Raw genomic sequence first — 24965 nt, forward strand, 5'->3', positions numbered from 1 at the left:
CATGGAACGGGAGGCTCAGTCAGCAATAGCCACAGGACTCGTGACAGAAACAGACAGCCTCCAATGGACCAAAATTGCCTGATACAGAAAGCTGCAGCCAGGAAGGAGCCGTGGACTGCAGCATTTAAACATAAGGTAACCATTGGAACACTATCAAAACATTACCATTCGATGGCGGCAACCATCAGAATGCCACCATCGAATGTTGAAAACACTAACATCGGAAGAAAAACATTGATGGTCTGTAGCCATCGACTATCAATGTCCATCCCTACTGCAGAGAGGAGGGTGAAGTGTAACACACTTCTGAAAAGCTGTCTCCACAAAAAATGCAGCTTTGTGAAAGTGATGTTTTTGTAGGTATGGGGTAATGAATAGTCCTTGTATTTAAAGGGGACTTGCGGTTTATCACAGGAAGTTCAAAACATAATTTACACTGCCCATATTTTTAACATGATGAGTATGCCCCCGATGCGTCTATAACTGTATCAAATGTCTACTATGGATATGCTGTGCTAATTCAGACCTTTATTTGCTAGATCAGATATTTCTCTTCCTTTCTTCCACTGTCTCCAATTCCTTCAGTGAAATCGTCCCTCCCTGCCGTGTGCCTATCTCTCTGTCTCCCAGCCTCTTCCTTTGTCTGTGTGTGAGACTGAGAACAGAGCAGAACCCAACCCACCCTCTCTCCCTCTCCTCTCTCCTCCACACAGCCCAAGCAGGCACTCTCTCTAGCAGCAGCAGTCTCGCAGCTCAGCAGCCTCGAGGCTGAGACATGATGGAAAGCAGAAGTGACTCTCTGAATCCACTAACAAGTAGTAAATGGGCAGAGAACATGAGAAAGCAGCAGCAAAGCACCGTCTGCTACACATGTCCTGAAACCCTCTGCCTCTAAGTGGACACTTGGATACAGACTGGGGAAGGGGGAGGGGTGGGACAGAGGGCGATAATGGATAGAGAGCAAATGGGGATCATGAAAGGGAGCATATATTTTTACAGAACACAGATGATAGGGAGGAGTCATTTGGGAATGAGGGTTGGGGGTTAGATGACCGTAATTTTACAGATTGGATGATAAGACAGAAAGTAAGTAATGGGGATGGGAGGTTGTGATCTGTGCTGTGCATAAGAAGAAAAGTTGGAGATAGTGAGGAGTTACAAAGTAACTGAATGGAGGGAAAGAATAGAGTATTACATTGAGAGTGGAGGAGGAATGAGAGAGAGGGGAGGTAAAGTCAGGAGTGTAGGGTATAGTATAGTTAAAAAAAATTATAGAAAACAAAACATTAGATTGTAAAAGTAACAAGATGGTTGACAGTAGGGTGAGATTGGATGAGGAGCAGGGGTTAGCTCTGGTAATTCAGGGGTAGATAAAATTACATATAGTAAAGATAAGAGAAGCCGTAATAATGGCTGTTATTGTGCATAACAGCAATCAAGTAACCAAATCCATCACTATGGTGCTGAACTGTATCCCTCATAGGGGGCGATTCAAATGTTTTTTAGGGCGTGATAATTAATGAGCGCCCAGTTTGCTATTCAATTGTTCTGGGCTCTCATTAATTGCCACCCTCTTCGCCGCCTATGAGACGACGTTTAGACGTGTAAAACGGCTAAACCTGTCTAAAATTCTGGTTAGGGCACGCTAACTGTTTTTACTGCAATAGTAATGTTAGTATAAGGACTATTTATCAACTTTATTAACCCCAAAACAGTTTAAAGAGAAGGTAAATTGGGTCAAGTTATAATAATTGTCAATTATTTATTCTGACTACAGCCCCAATTTACATTCTCTAAGTTATTTAGAGGTTAATATATTTAAATATACGTTATACTAACATTACAATTGCAATCATAATAAATAGTATATTTAGAATATTTTTTCCATCTTACCCGAACTTGGTGCGCGGTTGCCCTTTGAGGAATAGTCCTGGAGCTATTCAGTTAATCACATTTTCCCACATAGAACATCATGGGTTATCGCGCGCTAACCTATACATTCCGTGCAAAGTGCAGGAATCTATGGGTTTCCCCACATGTTAAAGTGCATATTAACAGCGATTTTTTTCCTTGCTACGAGAAAAAAATCCATCTTAGCGCATGGGGTTCCCACAGCTCAATGAATTGGGCAGTGTGTACGATTAGCTGCAGGGTAAACACTGCACCTAATTGAATCTCCCCCTTATATTTTTTCATTTTGCCTTGTCTTATGTCCTTACATATGTCTGTATGTGACTCTCTGCGTTTGTATGTTCTGTATTGTTCTGACCCCCTATATCTGTATTTGTGCCACTAAACCACCCTTCCGTCGATATGCTCTGTATTATTCGTTCTCCACACCTGTATGTTCTGTATTGTGCCCCCTCTCCTCCTTTCTGCATAACCATTATTGTGCTCCCCCTGTCCTCCCCTGTATAGCCATTATTGTACTCCCCCTATGCTCCCCTGTATAGCTATTATTGTGCTACCCTATCCTCCCCTGTATAGACATTATTGTGCTCCCCTGTATAGCCATTATTTTGCTCCCCTATCCTCCCCTGTATAGCCATTATTGTGCACCCCTATCCTCCCCTGTATAGCCATTATTGTGCTCCCCCTATCCTCCTTTCTGCATAACCATTATTGTGCTCCCCCTGTCCTCCCCTGTAATACCATTATTGTGCTCCCTCTGTTCTCCCCTGTATAGCCATTATTGTGCTCCCCCTGTCCTCCCCTGTATAGCCATTATTGTACTCTCCTGTATAACCATTATTGTACTCCACCTGTCCTCCCCTATATAGCCATTATTGTGCTCCCCCTGTCCTCCCCTATATAGCCATTATTGTACTCCCCCTATGCTCCCCTGTATAGCCATTATTGTGCTCCCCTTATCCTCCCCTGTATAGCCATTATTGTGCTCCCCCTATCCTCCCCTGTATAGCCATTATTGTACTCCCCCTATGCCATTATTGTGCTCCCCCTATCCTCCCCTGTATAGCCATTATTGTGCTCCCCCTATCCTCCCCTGTATAGCCATTATTGTGCTCCCTCTGTTCTCCCCTGTATAGCCATTATTGTGCTCCCCCTATCCTCCCCTGCATAGCCATTATTGTGCTCTCCCTATGCTCCCCTGTATAGCCATTATTGTGCTCCCCCTGTGCTCCCCTGTATAGCCATTATTGTGCTCCCCCTATCCTCCCCTGTATAGCCATTATTGTGCTCCCCCTATCCTCCCCTTTATAGCCATTATTGTGCTCCCTCTGTTCTCCCCTGTAGAGCCATTATTGTGCTCCCCCTGTCCTCCCCTGTATAGCCATTATTGTGCTCCCCCTATCCTCCCCTGTATAGCCATTATTGTGCTCCCCCTGTCCTCCCCTGTATAGCCATTATTGTGCTCCCCCTATCCTCCCCTGCATAGCCATTATTGTGCTCCCCTATCCTCCCCTGTATAGCCATTATTGTGCTCCCCCTGTCCTTCCCTGTATAGCCATTATTGTGCTCCCCCTGTACTCCCCTGTATAGCCATTATTGTGCTCCCCCTGTCCTCCCCTGTATAGCCATTATTGTGCTCCCCCTATCCTCCCCTCTATAGCCATTATTGTGCTCCCCCTATCCTCCCCTCTATAGCCATTATTGTGCTCCCCCTATCCTCCCCTGTATAGCCATTATTGTACTCCCCCTATGCCATTATTCTGCTCCCCCTATTCTCCCCTGTATAGCCATTATTGTGCTCCCCCTATCCTCCCCTGTATAGCCATTATTGTGCTCCCTCTGTTCTCCCCTCTATAGCCATTATTGCGCTCCCCCTATCCTCCCCTGTATAGCCATTATTATACTCTCCCTATCCTCCCCTGTATAACCATTATTGTGCCTTCTCCTCCCCTGTATAGCCATTATTGTGCCACCCTCTCCTCTCCTGAACAGCCATTATTGTGCCCCCCATCCCTCCTAGTCTGAAGAATAGCCATTATTGTGCCACTCTTTCCTCCTCCCTGGTATAGCCATTATTGTGCCACCCTCTCCTCCTCCCCTGTATAGCCATTATTGTGCCATCCTCTCCTTCTCCCATGTATATCCATTATTGTGCTCCCCCTCCTAGTCTGTATATCCATTATTGTGCCCCCTGCCTAGTCTGTATATCCATTATTGTGTCCCCCCTCCTAGTCTGTATATCCATTATTGTGTTCCCCCTCCTAGTCTGTATATCCATTATTGTGCCCCCCTCCTAGTCTGTATATGCATTACTGTGCCCCCCTCCTAGTCTGTATATGTATTACTGTGCCCCCCTCCTAGTCTGTATATCCATTAATGTGGCCCCCCTCCTAGTCTGCATATCCATTATTGTGCCACCCTCCTAGTCTGTATATCCATTATTTTTCCCCCCCTCCTAGTCTGCATATCCATTATTGTGCCACCCTCCTAGTCTGTATATCCATTATTTTTCCCCCCCTCCTAGTCTGTATATCCATAATTGTGCTCCCCCTCCTAGTCTGTATATCCATTATTGTACCCCCCTCCTAGTCTGTATATCCATAATTGTGCTCCCCCTCCTAGTCTGCATATCCATTATTGTGCCCCCTCCTAGTCTGTATATCCATTATTTCCCCCCCCCTCCTAGTCTGTATATCCATAATTGTGCTCCCCCTCCTAGTCTGTATATCCATTATTGTACCCCCCTCCTAGTCTGTATATCCATTATTGTGCCCCCCTCCTAGTCTGTATTTCCATTATTGTGCCCCCCTCCTAGTCTGTATATGCATTACCGTGCCCCCCTCCTAGTCTGTATATGCATTACTGTGCCCCCCTCCTAGTCTGTATATCCATTATTGTGGCCCCCTCCTAGTCTGTATATCCATTATTGTGCCCCCCTCCTAGTCTGTATATGCATTACTGTGCCCCCCTCCTAGTCTGTATATCCATAATTGTGCTCCCCCTCCTAGTCTGTATATCCATTATTTTTCCTCCCCCTCCTAGTCTGTATATCCATTATTTCCCCACCCCTCCTAGTCTGTATATCCATTATTGTACCCCCCTCCTAGTCTGTATATCCATTATTGTGCACCCCCTTTTAGTCTGTATATGCATTACCGTGCCCCCCTCCTAGTCTGTATATGCATTACTGTGCCCCCCTCCTAGCTTGTATATCCATTATTGTGGCCCCCTCCTACTCTGCATATCCATTATTGTGCCCCCCTCCTAGTCTGTATATCCATTATTGTGCCCCCCTCCTAGTCTGTATATCCATTATTGTGCCCCCCTCCTAGTCTGTATATCCATTATTTTTTCCCTCCCTCCATTATTGTTTCTACACACACCCCCTCCCCCATCTCTGATGGTTTTCATTTACCTGCCTCAACTCAAGCTCTGCTCGGCAGCTCAGTTCTTCCTCAAATGTCACTCTTTGTAGCTTCTGGTCATGTCTGAGCTCAGCTCCTCGCGTCTCCTCTCCACTGAGTCTGACTGGCACTAGCAGGCTGCTGCATACAGGCGTTGTCATGACGTCCGTGATGTTTTTCCGTAAATGGGTGGGTGCGGCACTGCTGCTCAGCTGCTGCATCCGAGAATAGCAGCGAGCGCCGAAGACACCTGGAGGCACACTATTCAGTGCACACGGGCCGTCCCACTCCCTTTGTTATGGCCCCGGCGGGGTGCGATAGGACCGTAACACCTCCCCCATGTGTGCGACGCTGGTGGTGATGACAGGAAAATCCTTTTTTCTTTCGGCGGGCCGGTGCTTTATGCTGGTGTGGGCCTATTTACATGGGGGGCCTGGAGCTGCAGCTCCACCCACCCCATTGTTAATCTGGCCCTCATAGACTACCCCGCCCCCCCCCCCTCGCTATGGGACAAACACTTCTCACCTGGCCATCCAAGTGTGTAGTCTATGGGGGGCGATTCAGACCAGGATGCTAAGCAGCGCTCTCTCGCTGTTAAAATGGGCCGGGTATGCAAATTGCGCGATCATACTGTCAGGTGTAATGACTCCCTCTATGTTTTAGAGAGTGGCGGTAGAGTGAGGGTACGCCGGTATAAAGACGCCCATTTTTCCTTCTTAGCACATGTCATCTTGAGGAAGTGTATGATTAATCAGAACCATTGTGAACTATCGGAGCAGCACGCAGTGCTTGAGGTAGACCCTACCCCACCGCAAGCACTGCGATCACTGCAGGATGAAATACAACCAAGTGACGTGTGCAATGACGCTTCCATGCTAAATATGCACACCCATAAAACTCAGTTTAGACGCCCAGACACGCCTGCATTCGCAGCACCACTCCCCCGTTCTCAAGCACCTTCTCCTGTTACCACCCACAAAAGGCACAATCTGTCACTCAATGTAGTGCTCAGACTTTGTGTTAAAAGTGCACGATTCCCGATCGCAATGACTGGTTCGCGCACACGCAGTGCGATGCATACGCAGACAATCGCCCATAGCGTGCGTCCACAGCTTAGCATCCGGGTCTGAATCGACCCCTATGTCCCATTGGGAGGTGTGGATGGGGTTGTCCATGATCCAGCGGAGGCGTAAGTGCCGAAACAGCATCCCCTGTGCCGGCACCTGTGCACGCCTATGGTGCCAATCTGGCCTTTGATTAATGACTTGTTGATGTCACATGCTTCATTCTAAACTTCCTGCAGCTTCCCCTGATTAACACCCAGTGATCCTAGCTGTAGGGTGCTGTTCCAGGCACCCTGCTAGCCAGAAGTAAAAGCTGTGGGGTAGCGACAGTGCTGCCCATAAAGCCCTGTGCGGCAGCACAGATCGCACACCAGTAGTTACAACCCTGCTAAAAAAAACAGGCTGAAACTAGCATGACTAATCGGTCCATGTGTGATAAATAATTATTTAAAGGCTGTTGTAATATTATGCAAATAGTATGTGCCATAATTTGTAAGAACTAATTGGATATACATATTACACACAGGTGGGGTAGCTTGGGAGAAATGTTGGATCACAGCAGGCCTGGTGTAGTTGGTTCGGCCTATAAATGCACAAGTCAGTGTAGATTTTCTAGCCATCATGATCGAAACCTAAGCAATCACTATTAGATTTTGGCTAGTCAAAACAATAACTGTGACCCAGCTATCCTGAGGGAAACTTCGGAGGGAACCAGCTACTAGATGGTTCGATTAGTCTTTTGCCCGTATACCCAGGTCGGACGCCCGATTTGCACGTCAGGACCGCTGCGTTGTCAGAGTAACATACCTCCCAACTGTCCCGCTTCCAGCGGGACAGTCCCGTTTTTCTGGGACTGTCCCGCTGTCCTGCTGTCCCGCCCGCGGGCCGCAGTGTCCCGCGGTGGGGGGAAAGTTGGGGAGTGCAGAAGGTGAACAGATGCCGTGTGCATCGCACGGAATCTGTTCACTAGCGTAGGGAGAGCCTGGGGGGCTGCCCAGCATCTCTGAGAGTGCTGTGCACGCCCCCTATAGTGACGAAAAGGGGGGAAGCCGCGAGGCTCCACCCCGTTTTCTGTTGGCTCTGCCCCTTCTCGGAAGCCACGCCCCATTTTCGGACCTGTCCCTCCTTCCCATTATGTAAAGTTGGGAGGTATGGAGTAGTGTGGTTGAAAGCAGATCTACCTTACTGTACATATGTATAGCTATGCCATTTAGGCCAGTTGCAGCACTTTGCAAACCTGTTCTCTGTGACAGGCTCACCACAGTGAAGAAGAGTAACCAGGAGAAAAGCACGGTGGTACATTTAATCACACAGCTTTCCTGCACTCTCACACACACTGTGTAATATACAGTACTGTGGGTAAAGAACCCCAGTAATCATGTTTAAATATTTTATACAAATTCATTATACATTATATATATTTTATATGTTTCATTTTTATAATATATTTAGTTTAATGTTAAATGAAAAGTGAATTAAAGCTGATCTTTAGATACAAAACAATTTGGTTGTAAATTAAAATAGCTGAGAATCTATACATTAGAGGTATCAAAACTTTTTTTGTCATTTGTAGCATATTTGGACTATTTACACCCTACAACCTTATAGACATATGCAATTTCACTATATAAACAAGTGAAATACAGTTATCTTTGTGTCACAGAGATATGCTGCAATACAGTACGTTAAGTAAAATGTAATCATTAATACATTAAAAAAAAGTCCTTAAAGTACAACATTATAATAATATGATATTTTCAATGGTACTTTTCCAGGACACTACAAATAGCTATGTGATTACACAACCCCTTTATCTAATCCTACTGCTTCATTGTCTTTATCAGTATCTCTCTGATAAGGATAAGGATATACTTAATTGACAACTACTTCCCAATAGATAGCACCAAAACGTTTAACCCCTTCATTAGTGTGCAAAATAAGTTACACTTTTTTTTTTTTTCTGCAAGTCATTGAACAATACTGTGTTCTGCTGGTGGTAGCAATAGATCATTTTGAAATTGTAATTTAAAACAATGAGGTCTAAACTGAGGAGTTCCACAAAAATGACTAGGTTTATGTGTACTAGCCTAAAGCTGGCCACACACATAGCGATTTTTTAACCGATTCGGCCGATGATGACAAATCGTGAAAAATATGCCCAAATCGTGAGTTTCTACTCATGATCACGATGCCAATGTGCGTCCCCGCTCTTCGTACATTGCATCTTCAAATATGCCGTGCTGTAGGGCAGATTTGCCAATCTGGGACACGATGTGAACCAAATCGTGAGTGTTTTTTACTCACGATGTATCTCACGATTCATTGTACTTTGAGGAATTTGACTGACACGCCCAATCGCCATCTTGTGCAGCATTGTGGATAGAAGAAGGAAGCACGATAGAGCCTGCACACCTGAAGTCTGGCACTTTGGTGAGTATTGGTACTGTGTTTAATGCAACCCCACTGCCCACCAATGTGTGCCACCCACTGCATAACCCAGCCATCGCCCGCCGGAATGAGGTGGGCGGTGGCTGGGTCATGCATTAACCTCCCACTGCCCACCAATGTGTGCCACCCACCTACCCACAATGAGTGCCACCCACTTATAAATGCATGACCCAGCCACCGCCCACCGGAATCGGGCGGGCGGTGGCTGGGTCATGCATTAACCTTCCACTGTCCACCAATGTGTGCCACCCACCTACCCACCAATGTCACGGGCCACCTAATAAATAACTTCAAAATCAAAAAACACTCTAAATACTTTAAAATTGAATAAAAAAAATATAGTTCAACAACAAAAAGGAAAACATTACAACAACGTCAATACATATCTAAAATTTGTTTTTGTTGTTGTGATACATTTGTTTATGATGTTTGAATATACAACCATAAATAAATGTATGTCAACAACATAAACAAATAGATTGCAACAACAAAAATAAAACATATTACAATACTTATAAAAACACATAACATTCCTGTAAAAAAAAACATATTAAAATACATAAAAAAACACATTACATTCCTGTAAAAAAAATTAAAAATACAAATAAAAACATTAAAAAAACAAAAAAATCTACAATCTGGAAAACTGTAGAAATATACATTAAAAATTTACAAAACAATTCACATTTCTAGATTAATAAAATGTCCTTATTATTTTTTCTTCCTAGCAATGTCTATGGATAGTGAACGGGAGTTTGTGACAGGATTCTTAGAGATCCTCCTGTCAAAGGAGTGTCTATGGCAGATATCCTATCGATAGTACCACAACAAGTCACATAAATTGGCAGCTTTGGGGGTGTTGTTGGACTACACTAAAAAGTTAATTGCGGATGCTGACCTTAAAGCAGTACGCCAGAAAATCCAGAACCTGCGTACCGTCTACATAAAGTAAAAGAGAAAAGTGGACAATTCAAAAAGCTCCGGTGCAGGCACCGACGACGTGTACCAGCTATATGCACTTCATAAGCGAACAGGAGCCACAACGCCAGTCAGTTGTCCTGATGGCTGAGCGAGAGGGAGAAGAGGAGGCTACAGAAGTGAGTGGACCGTCTGAGGAAATGTTTTGTAAGTAGAGACACAGTTCATAAATTGAAACCTTTTATTGTTTTTGTAGCTCACTCCCAATTGTCCACTATAGTCATTTATCTCACAGACAGTCCTCCTGCCATGGCACCGCACCTGGTCCATTGAAATAGGTCATATACTCCTCCCTCACTACTTTGGTACGTGCTGTCGATGTTGTTGGATTTGGTGGTGGACACTGATGTAAACTGGGCAATCTCCTCCATAGGCCCTACATCTTCTTGTCTAGCTGGTACTGGTCCTCACTGTGTAGTTTTCCTTTGCAGAAAGTTATGCAGCACACAGCACGCCATCACGACCCAGTCTATCTTCTCCACACGTACGTTTATGGTGGTGTGGAAAATGCGGATCCGTTTGCTGAGTATTGCAAACACATTTTCCACAATGCGCCGTGCCTGGGATAGACAATAGTTGCAGATCCTCTTCTCTCTGGTCAGGCCTCTCTGTGCAAATGTTCACATGTTCATGTAATGCAAAAGCCTCGTCTGCAACGAAAACGTAATTTAGGCTGTGCTTTGTCTTGTCCAGTGACGGCAAGTGGAGGGTTTTGTTGGTGAGTCTCTAGTAGAAAGCAGTCTGTTTGAAGGACCCACCATCTGAAGCACGGCCATTCTTGCCAACATCCACAATCAAAAATTCATAGTTGGCATTCACCACTGCCATGAGAACGATGCTGAAGAAGCCTTTGTAGTTGTAGTAATATGATCCGGTATTGGCAGGTGGATTTATGCGGATGTGTTTTCCATCGATGGCTCCTCCGCAGTTAGGGAAATTCCAATGTTGTTCAAATTCTTCAGCGATACTCTTCCACGGTGTTAGGAATACGGAAAAATAGAAAAAAAACATGACTATAATATTGCTTTTCTTTTTTTTTTCTATATAGACTCCCACCCAAGAGCCTGATTTGTCCTCCACGCCGGACCAAAGTTTGCACGGGGACAGCGAGTTGGAAAACTTGACCAAAATACTAACACCCATTCTACCAGGACCATCATCTTCTTTGGTACCACCCCAAAAAATAAAAATAAACAGGCAAGAAAGCAGCAGCACTCAGAACAGGAGGACTTTTTTCTCCAAAAAGCTGAAAGCATCCTTCAGAAAGCCCCTGATGATATCGAGGATTTTACTGCATATATTAATAGTCGCATAAGATAAATGGATGAGGTCACTAAGAAAAATTTCTAAAGGCTTGTCTATGAGCTGCTCATTAGGTCACTCAACAGCAATTTGCACGACTACACCTACATTGCAGACCCACTGCTTTATTCGCCTGCCCCAAGTGCCTATGTCAGGCCCCCCCAAGCCCAGTTGGAGATTACAACCCCACCCAGCACCCCAACCACAAGCCAGACCATTTATAATGCTCTGCTGGAGTCAGAGGAAGATTTGCCGCGTTACAATTTTTTGTTTTTTTTCTTCTTGCCTGTACTATCACCAAATTTTATGACTCCCAATAGGTGCTGGCTGTATGCTATACATGGTGATGACACTAATTGGACAAGGTCACTACACACATGGCGCAAGTACAGATTGCTGGAAGCAGGGCCGCCATCAGGGGGGGACCGCCGGGCCTAGAATCCCGGGCCCGGAGAGAACTGAAGGAGAGGGGGGCCCGGACACAGCGGTGCTGCGCTGGCAGCCACCTATACTTGAATTGAGAAATACAGGGCCGGCGGCGGTATGTAAATTATGGTGCCAGCCGCGAGCTGGCCGGAGCTCGCGGGACGGCAGCCTATCAGAAGCGGCTGCTCCTGATTGGCTGCCGGTCCGCGAGCTGTGATTGGCTTGCAGCAGGCGCCATATTTGAAATGCCGTCACTGATGTAACACTCCTGCCAGAGCCACGCGGGCTCTCTCTCGGTGCTGATCCTGGTTGGCTGGCTGCGCTGGCGAAACCAGTTGAAGAAATTCTACAGGTACACTAGCCCTGCGCTCTCCCCCAGTCCAGCCAGCCGTCTCTTCCCTGTCCCCCCCCTTTTCAGCCATTCTTCCCTGCCCAGTGCTTTCCCCCTTAGTCCAGCTAACCTTCCCTGTCTCCCTCCTAGTCCTTTCAGCCTTCCCTGTCCAGCCTGCCAGTCTTTTCTACACTGTGCTTCCCCCACTAGTCCAGCCAGCCTTCTATGTCCCCCTCCTAATCCTGCCAGTCCTCTCTGGCATGATATGTGGATCCTGGATCTGACTTTTTCAATGTATTATGTGATTCTGGTATATATATATATATATATATATTACAGATGGCGGCACTCCACGACTGGTTATAATGTAAGCAAAGTTTAATCCGACGACCGTTTTGGGCACATGCCCGTCATCAGGGATATAACACATTACAGACTTCACATACATATATACCATAGGTGATTTACCTTAATCAGCTGATTGTCCACAGCCGGTTCACGACGCTGCAAACATCCAGGTACATGCGCCCATGCTGCGTCGTCGTCGTCGCCGGATCTGACTTTTTCAATGTATTATGTGGTTCTGGCTTATATATATATATATATATATATATATATATACTGTGTGTGTGTGTGTGTGTGTATATATATATGTATATGTGTATATATCTATATATATATATATATATATATATATATATAAAAAAAATCAGGAATCAATGCTGCTTTTACAGCATTTTTTTTACTGTTTTTTTTTAACAAATTGGTGTACCAACCCCTGGTGTAGCTTCACCCACCCCTACCCGGTGGGGGCCCTGTCTATTTTGTCAGTCCTGGGCCCCATAATTTCTGATGGCAGCCCTGCCTGGAAGCCGGGGTCACAATCTGTACTTGTGCCATGTGTGTATTGGCCTGTTCAATCTGGTGTCTGACTCACCATACAACAATACAGCAGGCTACCTATTGGGCTTGATAAAATTTGGTGATAATGCTGTTTTGTACAATTTATATACATGTTTATCTTATATATTAAAAATAACGTAGTGTACTGTTGTTGCCACACAAATGTTCATGACTGCTCTGCAGCACAGTCTTGTTAATGCAGCCTGATTGGCTGTCACAGTTATTATAAAGAGTAAAATTGAAAAAAAAACAAAGAAAATAAAGTAAAACTTTTTTTTTTCACGAGAAACAATGTGTAGTTTTTTTTTTCTTAACTTGCAATACTGGTACTTCAGCACTTTAATGATAGCCTTGCTGGTCTCTGGAATGATGACGCCAAGGACTGAGATGAGATGAGTGTCCCAAGCTTCAGGTATTCAAATGACCTTCCGATAGCCAGGTACCTCAGGGTAGCCACCAGCCTCTCTACAGCATGGATTGCCCTCCACCACCTTGTATCCTGCCTCCGGATCTGGTGGGTCACCAGATGCAGCAACTCCTGGAAGGTGGCATCATCCATGCGCAGGTAGTTGCGGTAGTCCGGGTTGTTCTCCTTGATCTCCATCAGCAGGGACATGTGAGAGCGAGTATCCCTTTGCTGCATCCACTCCTTGGTCCAGCATGTTCTTCTCCTCCTTCGCTGGGCCCTCTCCTGGTTCACCTTGACCCCAGCTTGGGCGTCCAACACTCTATACCGATAGGGATCCATCAGCACACAATTCAGGAACAGGATAGAATGCAGTTGCACACACTTGCAGGTAGAAGACACTTTGTAAAAGGCAAGCCAAATACAAAGAGCACAGTAGCAATGTACAGGTTTCAGCAGGTATACACCTATTGTTATTATTATTTAAATTTCCCACCAATCATGAAGAGCCTCTTCTGTTGTTTTGGGAAACTCATGATTTATCATGCAGAATTTCACGATGCGTACGATCCGATAGATCGTGAGATTGGAAGTCAAATTGGCAGCTTTTTGGACCTAATCGTGCTCACGACTGTCGGGGAGCTCCCGGGAGAGTTCAGGGGAAATCGTACACGATGTCAGATCGTGAGCACATCGTTATGTCTGTGGACACCTTAAGACATTATTAGGGTCAGAATCAAGTGGTGTTATCAAATACAGTACAAAAGAGGCAGGAGACCTGCATGGAAGTTACATTTTGTAATCATGTCAAATCACTTAATCATGGTGGCTGGGTGGCGTTTAAAGTCAGCATTGAGTAAAAAAAAAATATATTAATGGGGTGGTAGTGAGGGTTTTTAACTTACCTGATTGACCCATTGAAGTCATAGGCTAGTGATATACATTATAGGATTTGTGAACAATGATATACTATCCAACCATAATTACACAATGTCTGGTTGGAGGAGGGGCCCGCCGTGGAACCAGCGGCAGTGGAGCCGGTGTATTGCATCGGGGCCTGCTGCCAGGGTCATAACTAGGGGTGTGCTACTGGTGGTGCCTTGAATGGCACGCAGCAGACAGTAATGCGGCAGTGGTGCCAGTAGCGCTATTTGAACGGCACAGGCAGGCACCCATCCATGTATACAGCTGCACGGAGAATCTTCTAGACACTCTGTGCACTGCCACGCTTCCTGGTGTTGGCTGGCCTCACTCCCTATACGCGATGTCATGACATCATGTGCAAAGGGGGAGGGGTCCAACACGGTGGCTGTATAATGATTCAAATTATGTGCTGCCGCCAGGGGCAGTAACAAGGGAGAATGTCTATATGCGGTCTGGCCGGAGGAAAGGAGGCGCCAGAGGAGGAGAAGCATTGTGATGGTCTCTCCCTGCTGGTAGCACACAGAATGCTGGGAGGAGGAAGGAGGGACGAGAGCTCTGGATGCACTGTAGGCATCAGTAGCTGCCGTGCAGAGCACCAGCAGCAATGCAAAAAAAATGAAATTATACAAAGATAGAGAGAAAATGTGTGTGGTCAGGTCACTCCTAGTTTAAATAATCTGCTTAGCCCAATGCCATCGTTTTAACAGCAGTCACTGAAATACAAATATATAAGGCAGTGAGGAGGCGATCATCGCACTATTAAACTCCAGGATGACAGGATGAATCCAAACTTTCAGGACATTTTAATACATTGGCTTTATCTTGGACTCTGTTTTTAGATTTTTTTTATGAGACTGAGGGATATAATTAGGAGTTTAATGCTGTCTGTATTATATGGCAGACACTAATGTTGTCTGTAGTATATGGAGGTCACTAATGCTGTCTGTAGTATATAACTGTCACTAAAGCTGTCTGTAGTATATGCAGGTCACTAATACTGTTTTTAGTATATGGAGGTCACTTATGCATCCAGTACAGTAGTATATGGCGATCACTAATGCTGTCTGTAGTATATGGCGATCACTAATGATGTCTGTAGTATATGCAGGTCACTAATACTGTCTGTAGTATATGGAGGTCACTGATGCTGTCTGTAGTATATTACTGTCACTAAAGCTGTCTGTAGTATATGCAGGTCACTAACACTGTTTGTAGTATATGGCAGTCACTTATGCATCCTGTACAGTAGTATATGGCGATCACTAATGCTGTCTGTAATTTATGGCAGACACTAATGCTGTCTGTAGTATGTGGCAGTCACTAATGCTGTCTGTAGTATATGGAGGTCACTAATGCTGTCTGTAGTATATGAAGGTCACTAATACTGTTTGTAGTATATGGCAGTCACTTATGCATCCTGTATAGTAGTATATGGTGATCACTAATGCTGTGTGTAGTATATGGCTGTCACTAATGCTGTCTGTATTATATGGCAGTCACTAATGCAGTCTGTAGTATATGAGGTGTGGCTATTAAATAAGAGACTGTACTTGTAAAAAATAAACCATACTGCATGAGTTAAAAGGGAGAGGGGGAACATTGACTTTGGACTATCCAAAAACAGTTTTGCAAGTTTCATCCCTCTTGCACAGATAGTTTGCTGTCACACAGCATCAGAAGTTGTGAGCAACATGTTACATTTTTAGTTAAATTGAACAAAACGCCAACCAAATTTTTCCGTATGCTAACCGAGGCTTCCAGGCACATTGTATGTCACGTGCACGTATGTTTGAGTGGCACAAAAGATTTAGTGATGATCCTGAGGATGTCGAAGTTGATGAACGTCCCGGAAGGCCTTGCACATCAAAAACAAATAAAAAATGTGGAAACAATTGAGAAAATTGTTCAAATGATCATTGACTCAGCATCCAAATGATGAATCAACAATACTACAAAAATGTTCCAGCAACTTTGCGGGAAAGAACTAGAAGGAAGAGGCCAGAGCTGTGAAAAAAGTTTCATCCGCTACAACGCACCAGCCCACACAGCTCTCTCTGTGATGCAGTTTTTAGCCGAGAAAAATTGCAGTGCTAGAACACCCTCCATACTCGCCAGACCTAGCACATGAGTATTCGCCCCCAGGTGACGGGCTAACTTCAACCCTGCAGAGGAGGAGTAGGAGTCCCCTCCTTTTTCCTTCCCTCATATCTCGGCTACACGGCTCTGCCTCTCTGAAGCGGTCCTGCTCTTGCCGCCGCCGACAAGAATCTGAAGTCACGATCTCATGACCATCCCAAGAAGGAGAGGCGAAGCCACCCTTTACGTGCTGCAGTTCATGCACAGGCCCAGGTAAGTAAAGACTCTCCACCCCATTCACACTTATATATACTATTACTATATATATTACTATATATATATATACACCACATGTGATACCCTGCTATGCGAGGTATTACGCCTGACACAGTGCATAGTGCTACAACACAGACATATGTCATTACACAGACAGGCCACAATTCCCAGCAGCCGCTGAGGTCAGGAGAATGTCACATGAGCAGTGTCAGGTGGTAAGGCAAGTGATAGAAGCGAGTTGGACAGGAGAGAGCTGAGTGGTTTGTAAGGCACCTCTTGAGCCAGGTAGAGCTACGCTGCTGTTTTGTCCTGTGAAGGGAGAGGAGAGAAGTTGGATTCTCACCAGCTGCAGGGCTGGTTAAGCACTGGCTCACTGGTAAGCTCTGGAGATGGACTGAATGGAGGGTCCAAAGGAAGGAAAATGGGTCCCAGGCTCACTGAGATCAGATCTGTAGCTGCACATGTATATTGCAACATTCAGTGCTCGAAGTGTGGCGGTATGCAACAGTATGGCATACCGCCACTTCCAGCACTAAACATTTTTATTTTTTTTCTAAAAGTTTCAAGCTTGGCTGCAACGTACCATTAAGAATTTGGGCGCCGGTACGCAGCACCACCACTCACAATGTAGCAACTATTAGCGGGCCATTGCTGCCAGACCCAGACTGCGCCGCCGAGCAAGTACATGTTGCTCGGCGGCGTGACAGCATCTCCGGCTCTGCTGCCTCCTGCAGTTCCTTCCAGCCTTCTTGGGCTTATGGGAGCGTGAGGGTGACATCATGACATCACATCAAGCTCCCACGTCTGGCACAAAGCAGCCTTGGTCTGGGTGCATCTCTCCTGTCAGCACCAGCTAGATACCCTTTACGGAGCGGCGCTTACTGGATTCACTGTCGGCCCTCCTCGGCTCCTGCTTCCTCCCGAAAGAAAAATAGTGAGTGACAGCGGCAGAGGCAGGTTAATGATGTTGGTAGTGGGGCGGGGGGTTTGTTACTGAAGCAGAGATTACTGGGCGTGAGGGGCAGGGTGCTGGGAGCGAGTAGTGGGGGTGGTGATAGTGGTGCTGGGAGCAAGTAGTGGGGGTGGTGTTAGTGATGCTGGGAGCGAGTAGTGGGGGTGGTGTTAGTGGTGCTGGGAGCGAGTAGTGGTGGCGGTGCTGGGAGCGAGTAGTGGGGGTGGTGTTAGTGGTGCTGGGAGCGAGTAGTGGGGGTGGTGATAGTGGTGCTGGGAGCAAGTAGTGGAGGTGGTGCTGGGAGCGAGTAGTGGGGGTGGTGTTAGTGGTGCTAGGAGCAAGTAGTGGGGGTGGTGTTAGTGGTGCTGGGAGCGAGTAGTGGAGGTGGTGCTGGGAGCGAGTAGTGGGGGTGGTGTTAGTGGTGCTGGGAGCGAGTAGTGGGGGTGGTGTTAGTGGTGCTGGGACCGAGTAGTGGGGGTGGTGTCAGTGGTGCTGGGAGCGAGTAGTTGGGGTGGTGTTAGTGGTGCTCGGAACGAGTAGTGGGGGTGGTGTTAGTGGTGCTGGAAGCGAGTAGTGGGGATGGTGTTAGTGGTGCTGGGAGCAAGTAGTTGGGGTGGTGTTAGTGGTGCTCGGAACGAGTAGTGGGGATGGTGTTAGTGGTGCTGGGAGCAAGTAGTTGGGGTGGTGTTAGTGGTGCTCGGAACGAGTAGTGGGGGTGGTGTTAGTGGTGCTGGGAGCGAGTAGTGGGGATGGTGTTAGTGGTGCTGGGAGCGAGTAGTGGGGGTGGTGTTAGTGGTGCTGGGAATGAGTAGTGGGGGTGGTGTTAGTGGTGCTGGGAGTGAGTAGTGGGGGTGGTGTTAGTGGTGCTGGGAGCGAGTAGTGGGGGTGGTGCTGGGAGCGAGTAGTGGGGGTGGTGTTAGTGGTGCTGGGAGCGAGTAGTGGGGGTGGTGCTGGGAGCGAGTAGTGGGGGTGGTGTTAGTGGTGCTGGGAGCGAGTAGTGGGGGTGGTGTTAGTGGTGCTGGGAGCGAGTAGTGGGGGTGGTGTTAGTGGTGCTGGGAATGAGTAGTGGGGGTGGTGTTAGTGGTGCTGGTAGTGAGTAGTGGGGGTGGTGTTAGTGGTGCTGGGAATGAGTAGTGGGGGTGGTGTTAGTGGTGCTGGGAGTGAGTAGTGGGGGTGGTGTTAGTGGTGCTGGGAGTGAGTAGTGGGGGTGGTGTTAGTTGTGCTGGGAACGAGTAGTGGGTGTGGTGTTAGTGGTGCTGGGAGCGAGTAGTGGGGTTTGTGCTGGGAGCGAGTAGTGGAGGTGGTGTTAGTGGTGCTGGGAGCGAGTAGTGGGGGTGGTGCTGGGAGCGAGTAGTGGGGGTGGTGATAGTGGTGCTGGGAGCAAGTAGTGGGGGTGGTGTTAGTGATGCTGGGAGCGAGTAGTGGGGGTGGTGTTAGTGGTGCTGGGAGCGAGTAGTGGTGGCGGTGCTGGGAGCGAGTAGTGGGGGTGGTGTTAGTGGTGCTGGGAGCGAGTAGTGGGGGTGGTGATAGTGGTGCTGGGAGCAAGTAGTGGAGGTGGTGCTGGGAGCGAGTAGTGGGGGTGGTGTTAGTGGTGCTAGGAGCAAGTAGTGGGGGTGGTGTTAGTGGTGCTGGGAGCGAGTAGTGGAGGTGGTGCTGGGAGCGAGTAGTGGGGGTGGTGTTAGTGGTGCTGGGAGCGAGTAGTGGGGGTGGTGTTAGTGGTGCTGGGACCGAGTAGTGGGGGTGGTGTCAGTGGTGCTGGGAGCGAGTAGTTGGGGTGGTGTTAGTGGTGCTCGGAACGAGTAGTGGGGGTGGTGTTAGTGGTGCTGGAAGCGAGTAGTGGGGATGGTGTTAGTGGTGCTGGGAGCAAGTAGTTGGGGTGGTGTTAGTGGTGCTCGGAACGAGTAGTGGGGATGGTGTTAGTGGTGCTGGGAGCAAGTAGTTGGGGTGGTGTTAGTGGTGCTCGGAACGAGTAGTGGGGGTGGTGTTAGTGGTGCTGGGAGCGAGTAGTGGGGATGGTGTTAGTGGTGCTGGGAGCGAGTAGTGGGGGTGGTGTTAGTGGTGCTGGGAATGAGTAGTGGGGGTGGTGTTAGTGGTGCTGGGAGTGAGTAGTGGGGGTGGTGTTAGTGGTGCTGGGAGCGAGTAGTGGGGGTGGTGCTGGGAGCGAGTAGTGGGGGTGGTGTTAGTGGTGCTGGGAGCGAGTAGTGGGGGTGGTGCTGGGAGCGAGTAGTGGGGGTGGTGTTAGTGGTGCTGGGAGCGAGTAGTGGGGGTGGTGTTAGTGGTGCTGGGAGCGAGTAGTGGGGGTGGTGTTAGTGGTGCTGGGAATGAGTAGTGGGGGTGGTGTTAGTGGTGCTGGTAGTGAGTAGTGGGGGTGGTGTTAGTGGTGCTGGGAATGAGTAGTGGGGGTGGTGTTAGTGGTGCTGGGAGTGAGTAGTGGGGGTGGTGTTAGTGGTGCTGGGAGTGAGTAGTGGGGGTGGTGTTAGTGGTGCTGGGAGTGAGTAGTGGGGGTGGTGTTAGTGGTGCTGGGAATGAGTAGTGGGGGTGGTGTTAGTGGTGCTGGGAGTGAGTAGTGGGGGTGGTGTTAGTTGTGCTGGGAGTGAGTAGTGGGGGCGGTGTTAGTGGTGCTGGGAGTGAGTAGTGGGGGTGGTGTCAGTGGTGCTGGGAATGAGTAGTGGGGGTGGTGTTAGTGGTGCTGGGAGTGAGTAGTGGGGGTGGTGTTAGTGGTGCTGGGAGTGAGTAGTGGGGGTGGTGTTAGTTGTGCTGGGAACGAGTAGTGGGTGTGGTGTTAGTGGTGCTGGGAGCGAGTAGTGGGGTTTGTGCTGGGAGCGAGTAGTGGAGGTGGTGTTAGTGGTGCTGGGAGCGAGTAGTGGGGGTGGTGCTGGGAGCGAGTAGTGGAGGTGGTGTTAGTGGTGCTGGGAGCGAGTAGTGGGGGTGGCGTTAGTGGTGCTGGGAGCGAGTAGTGGGGGTGGCGTTAGTGGTGCTGGCAATAGTGTGTGTGTGGGGGGTGCCCAGTAGGCGTCCCCAGTAGGAGTCCCCAGGGATGTGCAGCCTCTGCTCCCTATAGTTAGGCTCTTTGCAAATCATTAGCCTGCAATATAATCAATATTATTTCCACATGATAGGGAGAAGCCAGTTACCAGGAAGGGAAGAGAGTGCAGGAGACAGGGAAACAGAGCAAGGAATGCAGACAGGACTCCCCAGTTTCTCCCTCCTGGGCTGTGTGTTATCCTGGAGCTACACTGGACTTCTCGATCAGGCTGCAGGTCAGTCCCTTGCTTTCCATCCTCATTACGCTGCACTACAGACACTGACCTGCTGTTTAGACCAAGCCCTCATGCAGAGATGGTGGTGGGCGCAGAGATTGCGCACAGGGACCTGTACTCTTACATTTCAAATTTTGTATGTATTATTTTAGCTAGTGTACCCTGCTCTTATAGAGGCTGCACTTAATAGATATAGATCAATGATCTCCCTATAGTGACAGCTGCTCTAATTGTGTCCATCATGCGAAAGATCTGGTGCCAGGCCGCCAGCTGATTAATGGTACACGGCACACTTGTTGACATCCATGGATGGAGAAATAGCGGCACAACGCCACCGGCATTGCAAATCTGGCACTGTCTGCGAGCCTAAAGGAACTTGTGGACCGGCAGCCAATCAGGAGCCGCAACAGTTCCTGATTGGCTTGCAGACAGCATCTGATTTTAAATGACAGCGGCGCGGTGCAGCTGTCTCGGCATAGATGTCTGCCAGGTAGGGCACTAACTACACATGGAGATGAGTTTCCTCTCATCATGTAATTTCTCATCATGAGATTGAGGCTGCTACACAAGGGGTAGGTAAGATGTACAGGGTACACTTGGTAAAATACATACAAAATTTTAAAGAGGGCTTTACTGTGGGGCATAATATTATAAGGGGCATTACTATGTGGCATAATGTGTAAGGGACATTTATATACTGGGTGGCATAATGTGTACTACAAATTTTGTAAAGGACTTTACTTTTAAAGGGCATTACTCTGTGTGTGGAATAATGTGTATAAGGGGCATTGCTGTGTGGCATAATGTGTTATAAGGGGCACTACTATTGTGTGGCATAATGTGTGTAAGGGGTACTACGGTATGGTACACTACACTAATGAAAAGGGTGTGTGTGTGTGTTATGGACACGCCCCCATTTGAGTGGTCACACAGCCTTTTCTGGCGCTCACATAAGTGCTGTCTTGGATTTTCCATACCCCCACTTCAAAATTCCCACTTCGAGCACTGGCAAAATTTACAGTTGCCTGCACTATCACTGGATAAGCAGCTGAGGCAAGTCAGGCTAAAATCTAAGTAACCTTTTGGTGAGGCCCATCTGTAATCGCATAGCCCCTGTCTGGGAAGCAAGAAGAGCTGCTTTAAGGTTTTAGACCTAGCAACTGTTCACCTTGTGTATCTGAGGCAAAGGACAGTGACAAGAGCCCAGCAAGACCTGATTTTCATATAGCGTACCCTACTGTACATACCTCTTTAAGGGCAGAATCTCTTTATTTAAAGATATACAGAAACATTACAGATACCCAGAGACCACACCTGTGTAAAAATAGAGAGTATAGGGCCTGATTCAATGCCGCTCGTAAGCGGCCGCTCGTTCGCTCCGAGCGATGTTCGCACATCTGCGCATGCATATGGGTTGTAATGCGCATGCACCAACCAGTCAGTGCGGTCGGAAATCGAGCGCTCGCAAAATAGCGAATGCCTGCTAATTTGAGTGACAGGATGAGGCGTTTGTGGGTGGTAACAGGGGAAGGTGCTTGAAAACGGGGAGTGGTGATCCGAACACAGGCGTGCCAAACGGTCAAAACGGGCGTTTTAAGGGTGTGCATAATTAACAAAGCAGCGTCATCGACCACGTCACTTGGTTGTTTCTTAGCCTGAACTGTTCGCATGATTGCGGTAGGAAAATCCTACCACAAGCACTGCGAGCAGTTCAGACACCTTTCGATGTACTCAATTAATCAAATAAATAGCGGAGATGACGTAGGATGCGAGCGGCCAGGGGGCGTCTTTACAAAATAGCGAGCGCATGTTTCGTTCACTCGCTCAGACATAGAGGCGTCAACAGACCGCAAAGAGCGAGCGCTCAGTTTAAATAGCCGGCCCCTTTTTCTGAACGAGCGAGCGCAAATAGCGTCCGGCTCTGAATCAGGCCCTTAAGCCCCTGGATTGAACACAGATAGTAAATGTTAGTACTAAGACAGCACGCTTCACCTTCACCAGGAGAGGTCATATTCTGTTACTGCCAAGAGACTAGTTTTATCATATCACCTTGTAGCCAGCTCATCCGAACAACTGACCGGCTCTATTATTAAAGCCTATTCACATAAAACAGATGAGCTTCCAAACCAAGGGAAAATTGTTGAATTGACTGAGTTCCGTGAGGGATATTGGCTTTTATAAAGCAAACTCTCCGTTAACACAAAGCTAGAATTCTTGGCAAGGATATAACTGGAGAACAAAAAATGTATACTGTATATTAGTGCAATCGGACCCCACAACATTAAAGTGTCTCTGGTCTACAAGGGTACAATTTCCACACAACCTCTCAACCAAACTACTACATCCAACTACCTGACAGAGGAATTTGCTAACCATTACCTACCTCGCAAGTCTCAACTGACCTGATTATGAACATATGCATTACTGTACTTCAAATGCAACAAACCAAATGCAGTATATATATGAGTAAAACTATTTGATCTGCAGCAGCTGCCTACCCTCGCAGGAGACCTGCAAAGCTGGTCAGAGGTGGACAATAAAAGTAATTAGGAGCTATATGGTTAAGAAACTGTCCAACCCCAGCCAGTAAACAAAGACTGCAACAGACACCCCTGGCGTTGACTATAATTGGCAAAAGGATGTTTTTAAACAGGATCCATGCTAAGATTAAAGTGCAACACCGATTTAATACCACTCCAGTTTTCAGACTGTTATTGAATATACAAGATAAAATAAATAGTTTATAGTGGTAATACCTGTACTAGTTGATGTTGTGGTTTAATATCCTTTGATATCACCAAAGTTCAGTAGGAGAATTTATTAATCCCCAATTATAGAAGATACTGATATTAATGGTGATCAGAAAATGTAAAATATACTGTATGTAGAAGTGTAAACTGTGTTGTAATAAATAGTGTAAATAAGATATTTTTGTTGTTAATGTTATATGTATTTTGACCTGTAAAAGAGTTGGTATCTTGTTCATGTTGCAAATGAAAGGGTACATGCTGTACTAACTTTTAATATAAAAGAGTTCCAGTAAAATAAAGTGAATGTAGCTTTAATGGTTGTGTCCATTATTGTGTTGAGTTGGGGGACCACTTGCCTCTCTGCTGTGTGAGGAAAGAAATGAGACAACACTACAAATCGTCCCAATCCAAGGTTTTGGAAGGAAGAGAGCAGAGTTTGTCCACCATTCCTCACCTCCAGCAATAGAACAGTGAGTAACCATCACTATTGCCCTAGTGTTATTACACACACACACACACCCTATATATACCTCCCATTTTCACCCAAAAATAATTGAATTCCTTGATCTAGTGTTAAGTGTTGAACAATTTCCGGAAATACAGGAAATAGAGTCTTATACTCACTTTAAGGCCGTTGACAGCAACAGTTATTTAGACTATACCAGCTGTCATCTCCCACGCTGGAAGGATAATATTTTGTTTTCTCCGTTTTTAAGACTGAGGAGAAATTGTTCTAACCTGAAAAAGTTTGAACAAGCTCAAACTTATGTGGACAGGTTTCAAGAAAGAGGATAGCCTGCTAGAATTATCGAATCATTTATGGTGAAAGCAAGAAATACCATTAGAGATAGTCTCCTTCATTACAAAATGGTACCAAAATGGGATGCTAACACAGGTGCCGACTATCATTTTATTAAGAGTTCTGAGAGGGAACTCTTTAGAATTAAAAAAAAATCATTGGCATATCCTTTAACTTGATCCAGTTCTGTCTAATCACCTGAATGCAATTGTAAAGAGGCAAAAAAGAACAAAAACTCTTTTTTTGGGGCACTCATGTATTTAAGAAAATATAATGAAATTATATTATGGATGGGATAAAAAGGGGATAAAACTTAACATTTGTTAGGGAACTGTCTTACACTATTGTCTAATCACCTCCCTGATCATCCTAACATTGTATTAAAAAAAACCAAGAAATATTAAATCTATTACTGCTGTAAACCATCTAGACTCTATAAGTTTGAATGGTTCTATTTCAACATCATTTTTAGATATCTCTGGCTGTTTTCCCTGCAGAAAATGTAAAGTCTTTCTGTATATTGGTAAAGGTCATAAGATTTCTGATAGTGGATCTAATGAACTCATTAGGAATATACATTAACTGCAATTTCATCTTTTTGGTATACCTCATTATTTGTCCAGGTGGACTACCTTATCTATAGGGATAACAAAACGAGTGTTGAAAATCTGAATTTTAGAGCACTATAAACATCAAGAATGACATTACCAATCTAGACACTTCAAAAAGTACCACAACTGTAACTCTGCTGGTCT

Source organism: Taudactylus pleione, unplaced genomic scaffold (assembly GCF_031769625.1).
Source record: "Taudactylus pleione unplaced genomic scaffold, aTauple2 ptg000244l, whole genome shotgun sequence".
Taxonomy (NCBI): Eukaryota; Metazoa; Chordata; class Amphibia; order Anura; family Myobatrachidae; genus Taudactylus; species Taudactylus pleione.